Source organism: Lontra canadensis, unplaced genomic scaffold (genome assembly GCF_010015895.1).
Source record: "Lontra canadensis isolate GAN:19392208 unplaced genomic scaffold, GSC_riverotter_1.0 scaffold1, whole genome shotgun sequence".
Taxonomy (NCBI): domain Eukaryota; kingdom Metazoa; phylum Chordata; class Mammalia; order Carnivora; family Mustelidae; genus Lontra; species Lontra canadensis.
In genome coordinates, this window is record NW_022630995.1 from 39,965,853 (window position 1) to 39,979,819 (window position 13,967).

The following is a 13,967-nucleotide window of genomic DNA, read 5'->3' on the forward strand; positions in this document are numbered from 1 at the left end:
TCTGTGAATGGAAGTTTGTGAGTGGTGTGTGTGTGTGTGTGTGTGTGTATGAAAAACAGAAAGGAAGGGGGTAGGGAGAAAGAGAGATTTTGAGAGAAAGAGAGAGAGAGCAATTATCCCAAAATAGACTTTTCATTCTCTTACAACTTTACAATATATTTTATAGTATATTCTACTTTACTGATGTTTCAATTTTTCCTGTATTAGGGTAGATTTTGTGAAAGTCATTCAACCTTTTTTCTCTTCCTTTTCTCCTACCCTCTCTAAACGTGGTCTGTCTCTCTCATACACATGCTTACACACAACATCTTTTAGTAATACAGAAAGCACAACTATGGGTTTCCAGTGGCTTGTACAGGGCAACTAGCAGTTAATAAACAAGACAAGGAAACAATGAGCTCCATGGAGAAATGCAAAGGAGAGACAATAAGTTCTTTGTCTAAACACAAAGAAACCCTTGTTAATCCTTCCATGGTATATGTCTCTCTTTCTTTCTTTCTTTCTTTCTTTTTTTCTTTCTTTCTTTCTTTCCTTCTTCCTTCTTTCCTTCTTCTTATTTCTTTCTTTCTTTTTTTTTATTTTATATTAACACCTGTTTGTCTTTCATTTTATCAAAATAATATTTGGATGCCATGGGAAAAAAACAAGATTTTTATTATACATTTCAATATTTGTTAAGTCCTGAGTAGAAGACTTGTCATGTACAAGAAGTATGTAGGCCAGTGTGTGGGCTGTAGGACAGGGAAGGCAAGAGACAGAATAGGAAAGTCAACACACATCTTCAACCTCATCTTTTTGCCTAGCTTTGTAGTATATTTACACATGGAAATTCCTAAATTCTCTTTTTTTGGATTTGTATATATTGGGAACCTACTTCTCAACTCCTCAACTTTAAAACCACTTACATTTAAGAGGACATTTTTCTAAATACATTATATAAATATTCAAATTGAAATCTAAAATGTTCTGGTGTTTCTTGAAAGAGTGGAACATTGGGCTTGTGAGCAAACTTCTTTGTTTTGCATGCCATGGAAGCATGATTTTAAAATGGGTGATTCTGACAAGGGCAAGAAGATTTTTGTCCAGAAGTGTACCCAGTGCCATACAGTGGAAAAGGTACACAAGCAAAAGATAAGGCCAAATCTCCATGATTTATTTGAGTGAAACACATGTCAGGTCCCTGGATTTTCTTACCTGGATGCCAAAAAGAACAAAGGCGTCACCTGGGGAGAAGAAACACTGATAGCGTATTTGGAGAATCCCAAGAAATACACCCCTAGAACAAAACTGGTCTTCACTATCTCTAAGAAGACAGGGGAAAGCACAGACTTGATAACTTATCTCAAAAAGAGCTACTAAGGGTAGTAATAGTTGGCCACTATTTTATTTATTTCAAAACAAAAATGTCTCATGACTTGAGTGCCATATTAAAATTGACTTCATACCCCAGAATTCAGTTCACGAATGGCTGATAGAATATTTCTTTTGGACAGTCCCGATTTAAATAAGATTGGCTTGCAGTTAAATGAATAGGATCAGTTCTTTGAACTTTTGATAGTAATTCTGGTTCAAGCAAGTAATTGTCACCATTTTCCCCTTCTAAAAATATGATTGGAATTGATTAATAATGTTCAGCTTTTCACAGAGATGGTAAATGTCATGTGGGTAGGAGATTGGTCTTATATTTAGATTTATATAACTGGTTATATCAATATACTTAAATATGGAGGAAATCCTTTCACTGTCTCATAGAATAGTGAGACTCAGCTGAGTTTCAAGTTGTGCTCGTCAGTTTGTTAAAGGTGAGGGCTGAGGATAAGCTAGCAATGTCCACTTTATCTTTTTAGTCTTAACCATGTCAATATAACTAAAATTTCCCTGCCTCTAAAATGTTGCTTTTTGCTTAATGAAAGGAATTTTAGTGTTTCTGTATAATATTAAATAAATAATATTTAACAATTTTCATATTTTATAGATTATCTTATAGGTGATAAGGTCAGATGCTTTTAAAATTCAGTGTGACAAGATATAGTAGCAAACTTGTGAATTCTTTACTAAGTCAAACTAAGTTATAATTCAAGGTTGTCTTCTAAACAGCTATATGCATGATTGGTAAGGGTACTTTTGCCAGCTCGTTAGAAGGGTTGAAGTAGAGGAGATACATTATCAGCATAAATTTGTAAATTATGTGATAAGTCTTAAGATAATTAAAAACAAAATCACACACAAAAAAATTCTGGTGTTTTCTCTTGAAGTGTTTGTTGTTTTTTAATTCATTTAAGTTGATATCATCGTGGTCTTTCATTTATTGTGCTATGAAGTAGTTCCTTAGTACAATGATGAAATACATTTAATATTACAGAACATTGCTTTGCTAGATATCACACTGCTGAAGTTACACTTATGAGCAATATTAAGGGGTCTATTTCTCTACAATGTGGAAACTAATGGGAGTTCAAAGAGTAAAAGCCATATTACATCCCAGTTCTCTGTTACACTAAGCTCATCTGAGAATTATTTTTCAACTACGTATTGAGTAAGTTGTTTATTGTTAGGGGCCTCTGTTGAAGAGGTGAGGAGTGGTTGTAATTGAAGGTGTTTATCTTGGAAAGTTCTGGGAGATTGGGAATGAAGAGGTCCCAGCACTGAGCCAGTGGGAATGGAATTCAGTGATTAGAAGGTAGCACAATGGGAAATAAGATACAATGAAGGAGACAAAGCCAACAGAATCAGAGACATAGAACAAATTTTGAACAATTGATAGGAAGAAACAATCTAGGCTATTGTATTAATGTACCTAAGCAATATAGCTGCAAAATTACAATAGGTAAGCAACTCATTTAGAGATCACACAGGGACTTTAAGTGTTAAGTAGCACAGTCAAATTCAATAAAGAAAAAAAAAACACATTTTATCTTACAATTAGTTTCAACATTGAATCAGATTCTTGTGATATATGGCAGAATAATCATATGCATTAATTCAAGTTAAGAAATATTTATTGATAATTTTTATATACACATAAAAAATAATAGTAAGTGAAAGACTAAGACAAACTCTGACATTCAGAAACTTGTATAAGAATTGCCAGGGACATAATAAAGAATAGCTGAAGAGATATTGTAAACCAAGTGTCACAAAAAATATACAAAGTGAGAAGCAGAGCAATCTAATGGAGGAAGCCAACATACCTACTTGAAAGCCAAAAGCTTTTTTCTTGGAAGATATGGCATTTGATATGATCAATAAAAGAGGATAAATTATTGAAACTCAGAAATGATATAAACATATTCCATGCAGGGAAAAGTGTCTAGACAATATCATAGAAGTAGAATAGCACAGGATTTGTTCCAATTCATCAAAATAATAATTATTATATAGATGCACTCATATGTATATATAGTTATTATTATACATATATGTATGTATACATATGTAGTATATGTATATTCACACACAAACTGATGAAAGACTGACAAAATGGACTGAGATTCATGGTGTTTTTTTCCCCTCACTACCTTTTCCTAAACTAATAATAATAAACTCTACTCTCTTGAACTCATAAAACAGATTTGGTCAATAAAAATTCACTCCACTTATTACAGTAATTGTACATTTATTCTTTTATTTATTCAACCAACCAAAAGACATCAAGTACTTGCCATAAAATAGGACATACATAAAGTGTTGGCCTGAACAAATAAAATCTCCAGCTTCACTTAGCTTATAATCTAATGAGAGAAATCGAATAATTAGTGATGGAGAAAATAGGGCTACTCAAGAAATTATACAGAAAGTCTTTCTAAAGAAATAACATTTAAATGGCAAACTTAAAAATGTAATTAATCACTTATGGCAAGAGCCAAGGAAAGAACTGCCCAGAAATAGGGAAAAATACAAAGCTGCTAGTGGGAGGCCATTCTTGCAAGTCATAGGCAACAATAACCCTGATAAATTGATTATAAAAGCAATTGCCATGCTCCACCCTCTCCGTCTCTGTTGTGATATGGAATTCCAACACTTTCCATTAAATAGTGGAGTCTCTTTCCCCTCCATGTGAATCTGAACTAGCTTTCTAACATCCACTGGCCAAGAGAATATGGTACAAGTGACTTTGTGTCAGTTCTGTGTCAGGCTTTGACACTTAACTCATATTCTTGGGAATCCTGTTACTTCCATGAGAACAAGCTCGAGATAGCTTGTTGGAGGATAAAAGTCTGTGGAACTTAGTTGAGTCAGTTCTTTTGCCACAGCTACATGCCAAGATAAGCTAAGCTGAACTGCAGCTGACCTGTTAGATGACCATGGATGTGACAGAGTATACAGTTTAGCTAGATCTGAGATAGAGGCAAGGGTGGTGGTAAACACGGTTTTGTGGTTTCCCTCCTCCTGGGATTATCAGACCAAGAACAGTGGGTGCAGAGCATGTACTCCCTTTCTAGCCTGTGTCCTACAATAACCCACAGCTTCGATATAATGTATTTACATGGCTGTTTTGACCCCCATGGTGATGGCCATGACAGCTCTGGCAAGAACCTTGTAAGGCCAAAACTTCCTCCTCCTGTCCAGTAGAAGGAGTTTCTTAGATGGCTGGAAACAACCTCAGTAGAAGATCTCCCTAGCTATGACCCATGATCTATGCTAACAAACGAAAGAAAGAAATAAAGAAAAAAGAAAAAGAAAAGGCAGTTCAACCCCATGCAATTGCCACCTCTGGGCCCTCTTGCACTCCCATCTTGAGAGTGTACTGTCTTTAATAAATGGCTTTGTGCTTGTACTTTCCTTCAGGCCATCTTGATGATTACAATCCTCATATAAACCTTCATAGGAATCCAGACACCAAGACCCCCATTCACACAATGCAGGATCTCCCACTGATAACAGATACTTGATTAAGCCCAGTCAATATCAATCAAGCCTGGTCTAAATTAAGAGAACCACAAAACCAACCTGTAGAATCTTGAGCAACAATAAATTGTTGCTTAAGCCACTAAATTTTAGGGTGATTTATTATTCAGCAAGTGATGTTTGCTATAGTCTCTTAAGCAAGAAAAGATACTTAATTTTACATTCCAAATTTTTTTCAAGTTGGTTCAGATGCTTAGCATTAATGACCCAGATGTTTTCTGCCAGCATATTGATTTTTGTTGTTTTTTGTCCTTAGACTGATATTCTTATAAGATAATTGCTACTTTTGAAAACATAATTTCTTTATATAACAGTTTCCAAGATAGGAAGAAATAACATTTCTTCTGCTCATTTTTATTTTTTTAATGGAGAAAAAAAATTCTATTCAGAAGTCCCTCAGTATATTTCTTAACATCCTCTAATGAAGATTGTGTTACTCACTCCAAATGCATTAGATATATAAAAAAAAAATTGAAAGGAAATTGAGAGGCTTGTCTTATTATGATTTATTCCATGGATATGTTATCATCCAAACAAAAGTAAACATCCAAAAATTAAAGAAAGTGAAGAAAGCTGACAGGTAAACAATGAAGAACATTGATTTTTTTAACTTTAAAAAAAGGTTTCTGTTAATTACACCATAGGCAACAAAACTAAAAAGCATAGAGAATGAGGAGGAAAGCAGATAAGATGATCTTGGAGAAGAAGACGGGGTCCATTCATACAAGGAACTGTACTAAAGATTTTGGAATTTTTTTTTTTTAAGCGTGAGGGAAATTTGCAATAGCATTTAAGGTGAGTGGGGAATGGATCTTAGGTGAATGCCGAAGCAGAGTAGGAACAAAGAAACCAAATGGGAGGATACTTTCCTAAGTCCAAGTGAGAGAATAGGACGAGTGTAACTCTGACTAGAGTAGAAGTATAAACAGGAATGTGAGTGGATTCAGAATAAGTTTAAGCAGAAGTGGCTGGATTCCTGGTAATTTTAGGGACAGAATAGCTGAAAAAGTACCTTTTGTGAAGGAAACAGAGCACTGAAGGTTGGTTCCAATGTTTCAGTGTCACTGGAGTTCATGGTCTGGCCATTGTCTAAAACAGATTATAACTGGTATAAGGTTTGGGAGAGAGAAGGAATGTTTCAAATATTTTAAATTTAAAATATCTATTAAACATTCAAGTGGAGATAGAAAGCAATGAGATAAAAACATTTTTATCCAGTGAGGATTTGGGAATGGGAATAGAGATATGATTGAGCAATTCCATACTAGGTATATATCCCCAAAATTTAAAAGCAGAGACTTGAGCAGACATTTGTACACCAATATTCATTGCAGCATTATTCGCAGTAGCCCAAAGGTGAAAACAACCTACATGCACATCTGTGGATAAATGAATAAACAAAATGTGGTATATACATGCAATGGAATATTGTTCCACCTTAAAAATTAATGAAATTCTGATACATGCTACAATATGTATAAACCTTGAAGTCATTAACCAGAAACAAAAAGAATTAACCAGAAACAAATAGACAAATACCTTATGATACCACTTATATGAGGAAACCACATATGAAGAACCTAGAATAGCGAAATTCATGGAGACGGAAAGTAGAATAGTGATTATCAGGTTCTAGGAGGAGGGAGGAATGAGGAATTATTATTTAATGGATATAAAGTTTCAGTTTTGGAAAACGAAAAAGTTTTGGAGATGGTTGATGGTGATAGCTGCTCAACCTTCTGAATGCCACTGAACTGTACACTAACAATAAGTAGAATGGTCAATTTTATATGTGTATACATTATTTTTTTTTAATTGATTCATTTATTTGAGAAAAAGAGAGACAGAAAGAGCACAAATGGGAGGGGCAGAGGGACAGAGAGAGAGAATCCCAAGCAGATTCCGCACTGAACACAGAGCTGGCCAGGGTCTCAATGTTGCAACTCTGAGATCATGACCTAAGTGGCAACCAAGAGTTGGGTGCTTAACTGGCTTCACCTTCCAGGTGCCCTGTATTCATATTTTAGCACAAAAACTGGTAACTGCACAAACTGACAGGGGACATTTTGTATTTGATATTGTTTTTCTCTCTTACTCTTTCTAAATTGAAGTAGCCTGAATTACCACTAAGTGCTGATTGCAAAATAGACTCAGCTTATTTTCTTTCTGATAGGAGCCCCATATTAAAATTGAGTAGTAGTAGTAGTAGTAGTAGTAAAAGTAACACATGTGGATATACCATAGAGTCAAACAATACAGCAAATGAGACAAAACTGTCAAAGTTCTTGAAATTAGAGACTTCTCCATAAAAAAAAAAAAAAATTGGGCTTTTCTCTCTTGCTATCTTCCTTTAGTGTTGATTCATCAAGTTACTGAGTCTTATCGATTCTCTTTCCACAACTTATTTTATTCTGTATTTCTTTTTATTTACGTTTTAGAACTTTATTTTTTAAAGATTTTATTTATTTATTTGACAAAGCGATAGAGAGCATAAGTAGGCAGAGTGACAGGCAGAGACAGAGAGAGAAGCAGGCTCCCTGATGAGCAGGGAGCCAGATGCGGGACTCGATCCTAGGACCCTGGGATCATGACCCAAGCTGAAGCCAGCCGCTTAACTGACTAAGTCACCCAGGCACCCAGTATGTTTTAGAACTTTTTAATTCATATATATATATATTTTTAAAGATTTTTATTTATTTATTTGACAGGTAGAGATTACAAGTAGGCAGAGAGGCAGGCAGAGACAGAGAGGAGGAAGCAGGCTCCCTGCTAAGCAGAGAGCCTGATGTGGGGCTTGATCCCAGGACCCTGGGATCATGACCTGAGCCGAAGGCAGAGGCTTTAACCCCCTGAGCCACCCAGGCGCCCCTTAATTCATATTTTAAAAATGTGCGTTTCAATAATCAAAATCATTTGAACAAAAAAATGACACTCTGATTACACTGCATTTTACAGCTTGCAGGACACATTGGGCCAGCTTGGATTTTACTCTAGAATTCACTGCCGTCCCACCCAGCTTCTTGTTCACCAATGACTGTGCAGAATGGACTTTACTTGCTCATGTGACTCTATATTTCTTTTCTAATCCCATTTGAATTGCAGCTTGCCATGAAACCATTGAAGTTATCTCATGGAACTGTTGCAAATCACTAGTTTAAAGACCTGAAATGGTTGGGACCACAAATGTGTAATGCATCACTGTATCTGCAATGTACACACAGCTCTAATCACATCACGGTTGTTTAATAAATACCTGGTTCTATAACTGAACTAACACACCAGTCTGTGGTCCTACTTCCTTGTTCTTGTTTTATCTTCCTTCACCCTTTCAGATAGAGTTTTATATGTGATTAAAAAGGGGGAAAAAGAAAGGAAATGAAAAACACATTACAGAAAAGTAATAAGAACCCAGGTAAGAGTTAGCAATAAATGGGATCTTGCTGAAAAATACATGAGGTACTTTGGTGGAGTCGCACACTCTAAAAACAGAACAAAATCTAAGACTACATTAAGAGGAACAGATTTTCATAGATATGAAAAGTAATAGTTCCACTTCACTGTACTCTATCCTAATAAAATTATCCAGAGTCTTTTATTTAATTCTGGGCACCATGTTTGAAGAAAGGCACTGACAAAATTCCTGAATTGAATGGAGTTGGATGTATTTGCTCAGTTCCAATTGAGATTGACAAGCGGAAAGTGATGTTTGCAGAGCAGACAAAGAATATTTGAAGTCCAGAAGAGTTGATTACACAGATGACCCCAAGAACCAAGGTGAATGAGGCTGTACATATGAGATGCACCTTTCTTTTGCACTTTCAGAACTGAAATATTGCTTTGATTGTTCTGACAAAGTACAATCATCCCCAATGGTCTTTAAAAATTCCTATTAGGATTCATAAGGTCTAGGAGACTGGTGAGCAATTATTGGCATCTTGTGATCATTTTCCTGGCAATTCAGCAACCCTTACTCACCTGTTCGGTCACGTGTCCCCATTCAAAGTCCTATGCTTCTCTCCTGAAAAATCAGTTAATAACTTGCCTTCTTATATCCAGCCATTTGTAAATTTCCTTATCTAATATTATTTATAATTTTTGGCACAGAAATGATAAAGTATCTGGACATTTTCTAAAGTAAAGTTAAGAGAATTTTAGTAATCTTAGCAAGGTAAGTGATAGTCTTAACAAATTTTCTGATAGATGGTATATGATATATTATGGTCGACTCTTGGGATACAAATTTTAAGAGACACATTAACAAATTAGAATGTTTGGAGGGGGAAAAAGTGATGTTGGAGTGTCTGGCAGATAGGTTAAAAATATTAACCTTAAAAAGGGTCATGTCTAAGTAGCATTAATAGCAGTCTTCAAATATTTAAATGGCTGTCCCACTGAAAGGTTAATAAATCCACTGTTACTTCCAAGTAACATATTAAGAATAATGACTGAAAGTTATAAAAGGAGATAAATTTGACTCAGATTAAGGAAGACATTTTTAATAGTTATGATTTTTCCAAAAGCAGAACATCTAGCCTTATGAAAGAGTTCACCAGAGCTTCAAAAATTTAACTATTGAACAGATTACTATATTTGCAAAACTAAGAGGAACAGATTTTAAAATGATTATAATAATATTGGAGCATGCTTCATTATGTACTTACTCTTACTCCATGAAGTAAATATTATTATTTCTATTTTATATAGAGAAAGTGAGATATACAGAATTTAAATAACAAGATAAGTCTATAACTGGTAACAATTAGTAGAATTTGGTTTTCAATAGAATTGGGTTCTCTGTGACTTTAAGGCCCTACCTTTAAATGCTATATTTATGGCACTGGAAAACAACTGAAAGTACAGAGGGAATTTGTCAATAGCAGTTTTCTGAATGGTAAAATTTGAATAAAACAGAACAAAAACAAAACTTTCTTTACCTGTATCTTTAAAATATTTCTATAGCAAACATTATCTTAAGTAAAATTATGACTACTGTGGGTTTTAAAGCAAGATGGAGAAATCTTTTCAATTAATCTTTTCTAACTGTACATCTTTTTTTATTTCAGGAATCTCTCCTCCAAAGAAATAATTTTTCCTTTTATTTTGAAATCACTTAAACCAAGAGAAAAATAGCAAGAATCAATCAAAAAACTTTATAGCAAGAACTTCCCCATTATCATTTTTCTCATATTTCTCTTTTCTCTCTTCTGTGTGTGTACGTGTGTGTGTGTGTGTGTGTGTGTGTGTGTGTGACTATTCATAATATTATTTCTCAAATTCTACTCCAACACCACAGGACTCATTGTAGCCTTCCACACTTCTATATATGTAACTCCCTTATGCGCCACTAAAATAATATGGCTCCCATTTTTAACAACTTTCTAATTGCTTAATCATCCCATAAGCGACTAACATCCCCACCACAAGTGCTGCTTCCTTAGTTCTAACCTGCTGGGCATGACTATGCCAGTTTCCTCCTCAGTCAGCTCCCTGTCCCATCTATCTTACCAAAGAGAAGAGCAGTGCCTGCTAAACTCTCAAACTAACCAAAGGCAAGGAAGTAGTAAAGAAGAAAGGGAGACTATTCCCAATATACACATTTAAAAAAAAAAATTCATATATTCTGTTCTTTTAAAAATATCCTTTGAAAATGTGTATCATTCACATGTTGGATCTTTGTTATACAGGCTTTAAAAATAAAACTATCACCTCTCTTATGATTTTTATCTCCTTGTACTTTTCTTTTGCATCCTTATAGGATTTTTCAAATGTGTACTCTACAACCATAATTTCCTTCTCTGAAGTTGCAGTTATGTTCTCTATTGGCTTCAATATTGGATTTTAATGTTGTTATTACATTGTAGTTACCTTGCAGGATTTTCTTACATTAATCCCCGTTTCAATAGGAATGAAGTTCTTGTCCTTGTATCTTATTCTATTCTTCTCCAGTTTTGATTTTATCTCACTTGAAGTCATGGGTCTTTATCCTATGAAGGATCTCTTTTTGGTATGTTTCCTTTTTCTTATGTTTAGTAAATTTTATATATCCCATGCCATATTTATTTTCTTTATTTACTTACTGAAGAGTTTTGTCTAAATGTGATTTTTTTTTAAAGAGACAAGATGAGGATCACTTATCTCTGTTCATGATGCACTTAGGAATTCTAACATTTTCTCTTTCACATACTCTGCCAAAGAGTAGAGCAATTTGTAGAGTTTCACTCCCAATTTCCAGTGACTGGCAGGCATTCTTCTCATGAAGATCTGCTATTTTGATAGTAGAAAAAGAAACTTCATCTTCCTTGGTTGCCTGGAAATGACATTTAGTTCAGATGTAGTAGTGAAAAGTCACATTTTCTTGCATGCAATTTGTTTTGCTTTTTCTCTCCCTCTTTAGAGACAGCATTGGGGAGATGGCGACGGATCGCATAAGCTTTCAAGAGCCCACTGCACACACTTCTTCCCAATTCCATGTTCATGGATGACTGGCCACTTGAAAGGGATCACTGTAGAAATGTTTACAATATCAAAATATGTAAACACTACAAACAAGGGCTTATTTTTCTGGAAAGCCAGTTGTAGAATGTTTTCTAAGACACCACTGGACTAATTCTTATTTTTACCTCTTATTAAGCCAAAAGGATGTTTATATATAATGGAGTTTATCTTCTGAAATATGCAAGGTGCAGTTCTCATCTCCTCTTCCTCAAATGACAGAACTGAAAATTTCTCACCAATTTAATAGCTTGACTGTGAATCTTAGTTTATGTGTCATTATAATTATGAAGACTTTCTTCTCAAGAATAAGCTGAGAGGGTAGAAAGTGAGAGTGAATTTAAAGAATTTTTTTTTTTTTTTGAGATTTCTGGTCTAGCATCATTTTTAACCTGAAAGTTCCATAAAGACAAATATTTTAATGTTTTTTCTATAATTTATTTCCTAAGATGAAATGATTTGTTATAATTGTCCTTGGTCAAAGTGTAAATAAATGTTAAAAGTGTTACTATGTAAATTAAGCATGCATTTGTAGGTAAAAATAAATTGGTAATTGTGAACATTATGATATTTATTTTCTTTTGCTTTTTAATAGTTTTAAGTTTCTGGACATTGAAGACAACTTAAACACCTATTTATTTTTTAGCTTTCAAGACATGATTAACACCCACAATCCTATTCCTTCTAAATAATGCAAGAATCCATTCATTATCAAGTATTTATTGAATGTCTAATGTTATCCACATTCTCATCTTAGTGATAGGACAGGGATACAACAAACATTCCGGTCTTTATAGAGTTATTCTATTGAGGAGTTTTCTATTTAGATCCTTATTTACCTTGTTTTGTTTTGTACAAATGGCTTTACTTTATTTTTTATCATCTTTCTCTAAAACCTGATTCTGGTGATAGCATTTTGTTATTGACAAATCTTTTCAGTGTTTATATCCTACCTTGCTTTAGGCAAAGGCAATAAAGAAAGCATCAGCTGAATCATCTTAAAAATATGAAGCAGAATCTTTCCCAAAATGTTTTGTCATACAACTTGCTTTTCCATAAACATACTTCTTTTAAAATCAATGCACCAGATAGCATGTACACATATATTTACTTTTATTTACTTTTACATTTATTTACTTTTGTTTGCATCAAAAAAGGACAAAGTTATATGTAAAGTTTAAGTATCAGTTTCTTTTCAATGTCATTATTTTGCAAGGATCTTTCTTTTGTTGGTGCCACTGAGCTTTGAGTTTTTTCTTGAAGTCAGTACTGCTACTGGCTGTTATGCAAGATTCTTCGTACAAGTATTCTGTGTTTCTGGAGTTGTGTGTGTGTGTGTGTGTGTGTGTGTCTGTGTCGTGTTGCGTGTGTGTTCAATGACTGAAGCATAAAAACAGGAACAAGTTTTTCATTTTCCTGTAGTCAATACTAATTTCAAAGATGAGATGTATGTAAAATAAAACCAGTCTCTGATGCCACTCTGATTTGAGCACTCTCTAAAACTTTTCCTTATAAACATTAGAAAATCCAATGCCTGTGATCCTTCAAAAAAAAAAAAAAAAGCAATATATAAAAAAAGATGTAATCCCTACGTGTCATGAAAGAAGAGAAAACCCCACAACAGATCTGTGAGTTTGTGGGCTGACAAAGCAGGGCCACTAGTCAGCATAGGAGAGGATGGAGGAGAATGGGATGGGATGAAAATCTCAGTTCTAAGGGAACAAGTGAGCTCTGATATACAGGGGAAATCAAGACCATAGGAGTGGGACCTTAGAAATATCATACCTTTAAGAAAAAGGAGGGTTAGCAAAACTTGTTTCAGGGAGGTAGCACAAAGTTTTTCTTTTTCAAATACTAGATATACAAATAAAAATATGTTGTAAGAAACAAGGAAATAAACAAAAACTTGTTTTTTTTTTTGTTTTTGTTTTTTTTTTCTAAGTATGGGATTTAAGTCTAACTTGTAAAGCATTTTAGTTCTGGAAACCATCAGAGAAAACTTTAACATAAAATTCAACCAGACAGTGAGGCCTCTAAGGCATTTGGCTGAAAAAACAACACAACATGACAACAACAACAGAATCTGTGACAGAACATATTCACAACCTGAGTCTCATTTTATTTCCCCATGGAAAAGAAATACCTGTCAAATATAAGTTCACATTAAAAACTTACAAACCAGTATGAACTAGAATCTGTAAGGCAATGAAAAAGAAAATTACCACTTTAATTTTGAAAATCCTAAGATAATGGCATAATATGAAAATGATTATAAAATTTATCTTTCATCTCACCATTTCTTATAACCATCACTACTACAATGCATGCTAAGCAACTACCATCTCCTACCTCAATTTCAGAAAAAAATCTAAATCAGGTTAACACTTACACGGATGCCTAATGAAGTATTCTCACCATAGCAGGAAAGGAAAGCATGCAAAAACTTAGGTCAGTTAGCCCTTTGGCTCAGAACTCCCATCTGTCTTCTAGTTTATAGTCAAAATCCAATTCTTTGCAAGAGATCAAAATATTCAACAAGATATACTCCACACTACCTGTGTCCTTGA

The 13,967-nt window shown here is 34.2% G+C and overlaps 1 pseudogene; it reads left to right on the forward strand.

Annotated features, from left to right (window-relative positions):
* The first annotated feature begins 1,047 nt into the window (after nt 1-1,047).
* LOC116859620 lies at nt 1,048-1,359 on the forward strand (annotated as a pseudogene).
* The last annotated feature ends 12,608 nt before the right edge of the window (nt 1,360-13,967 follow it).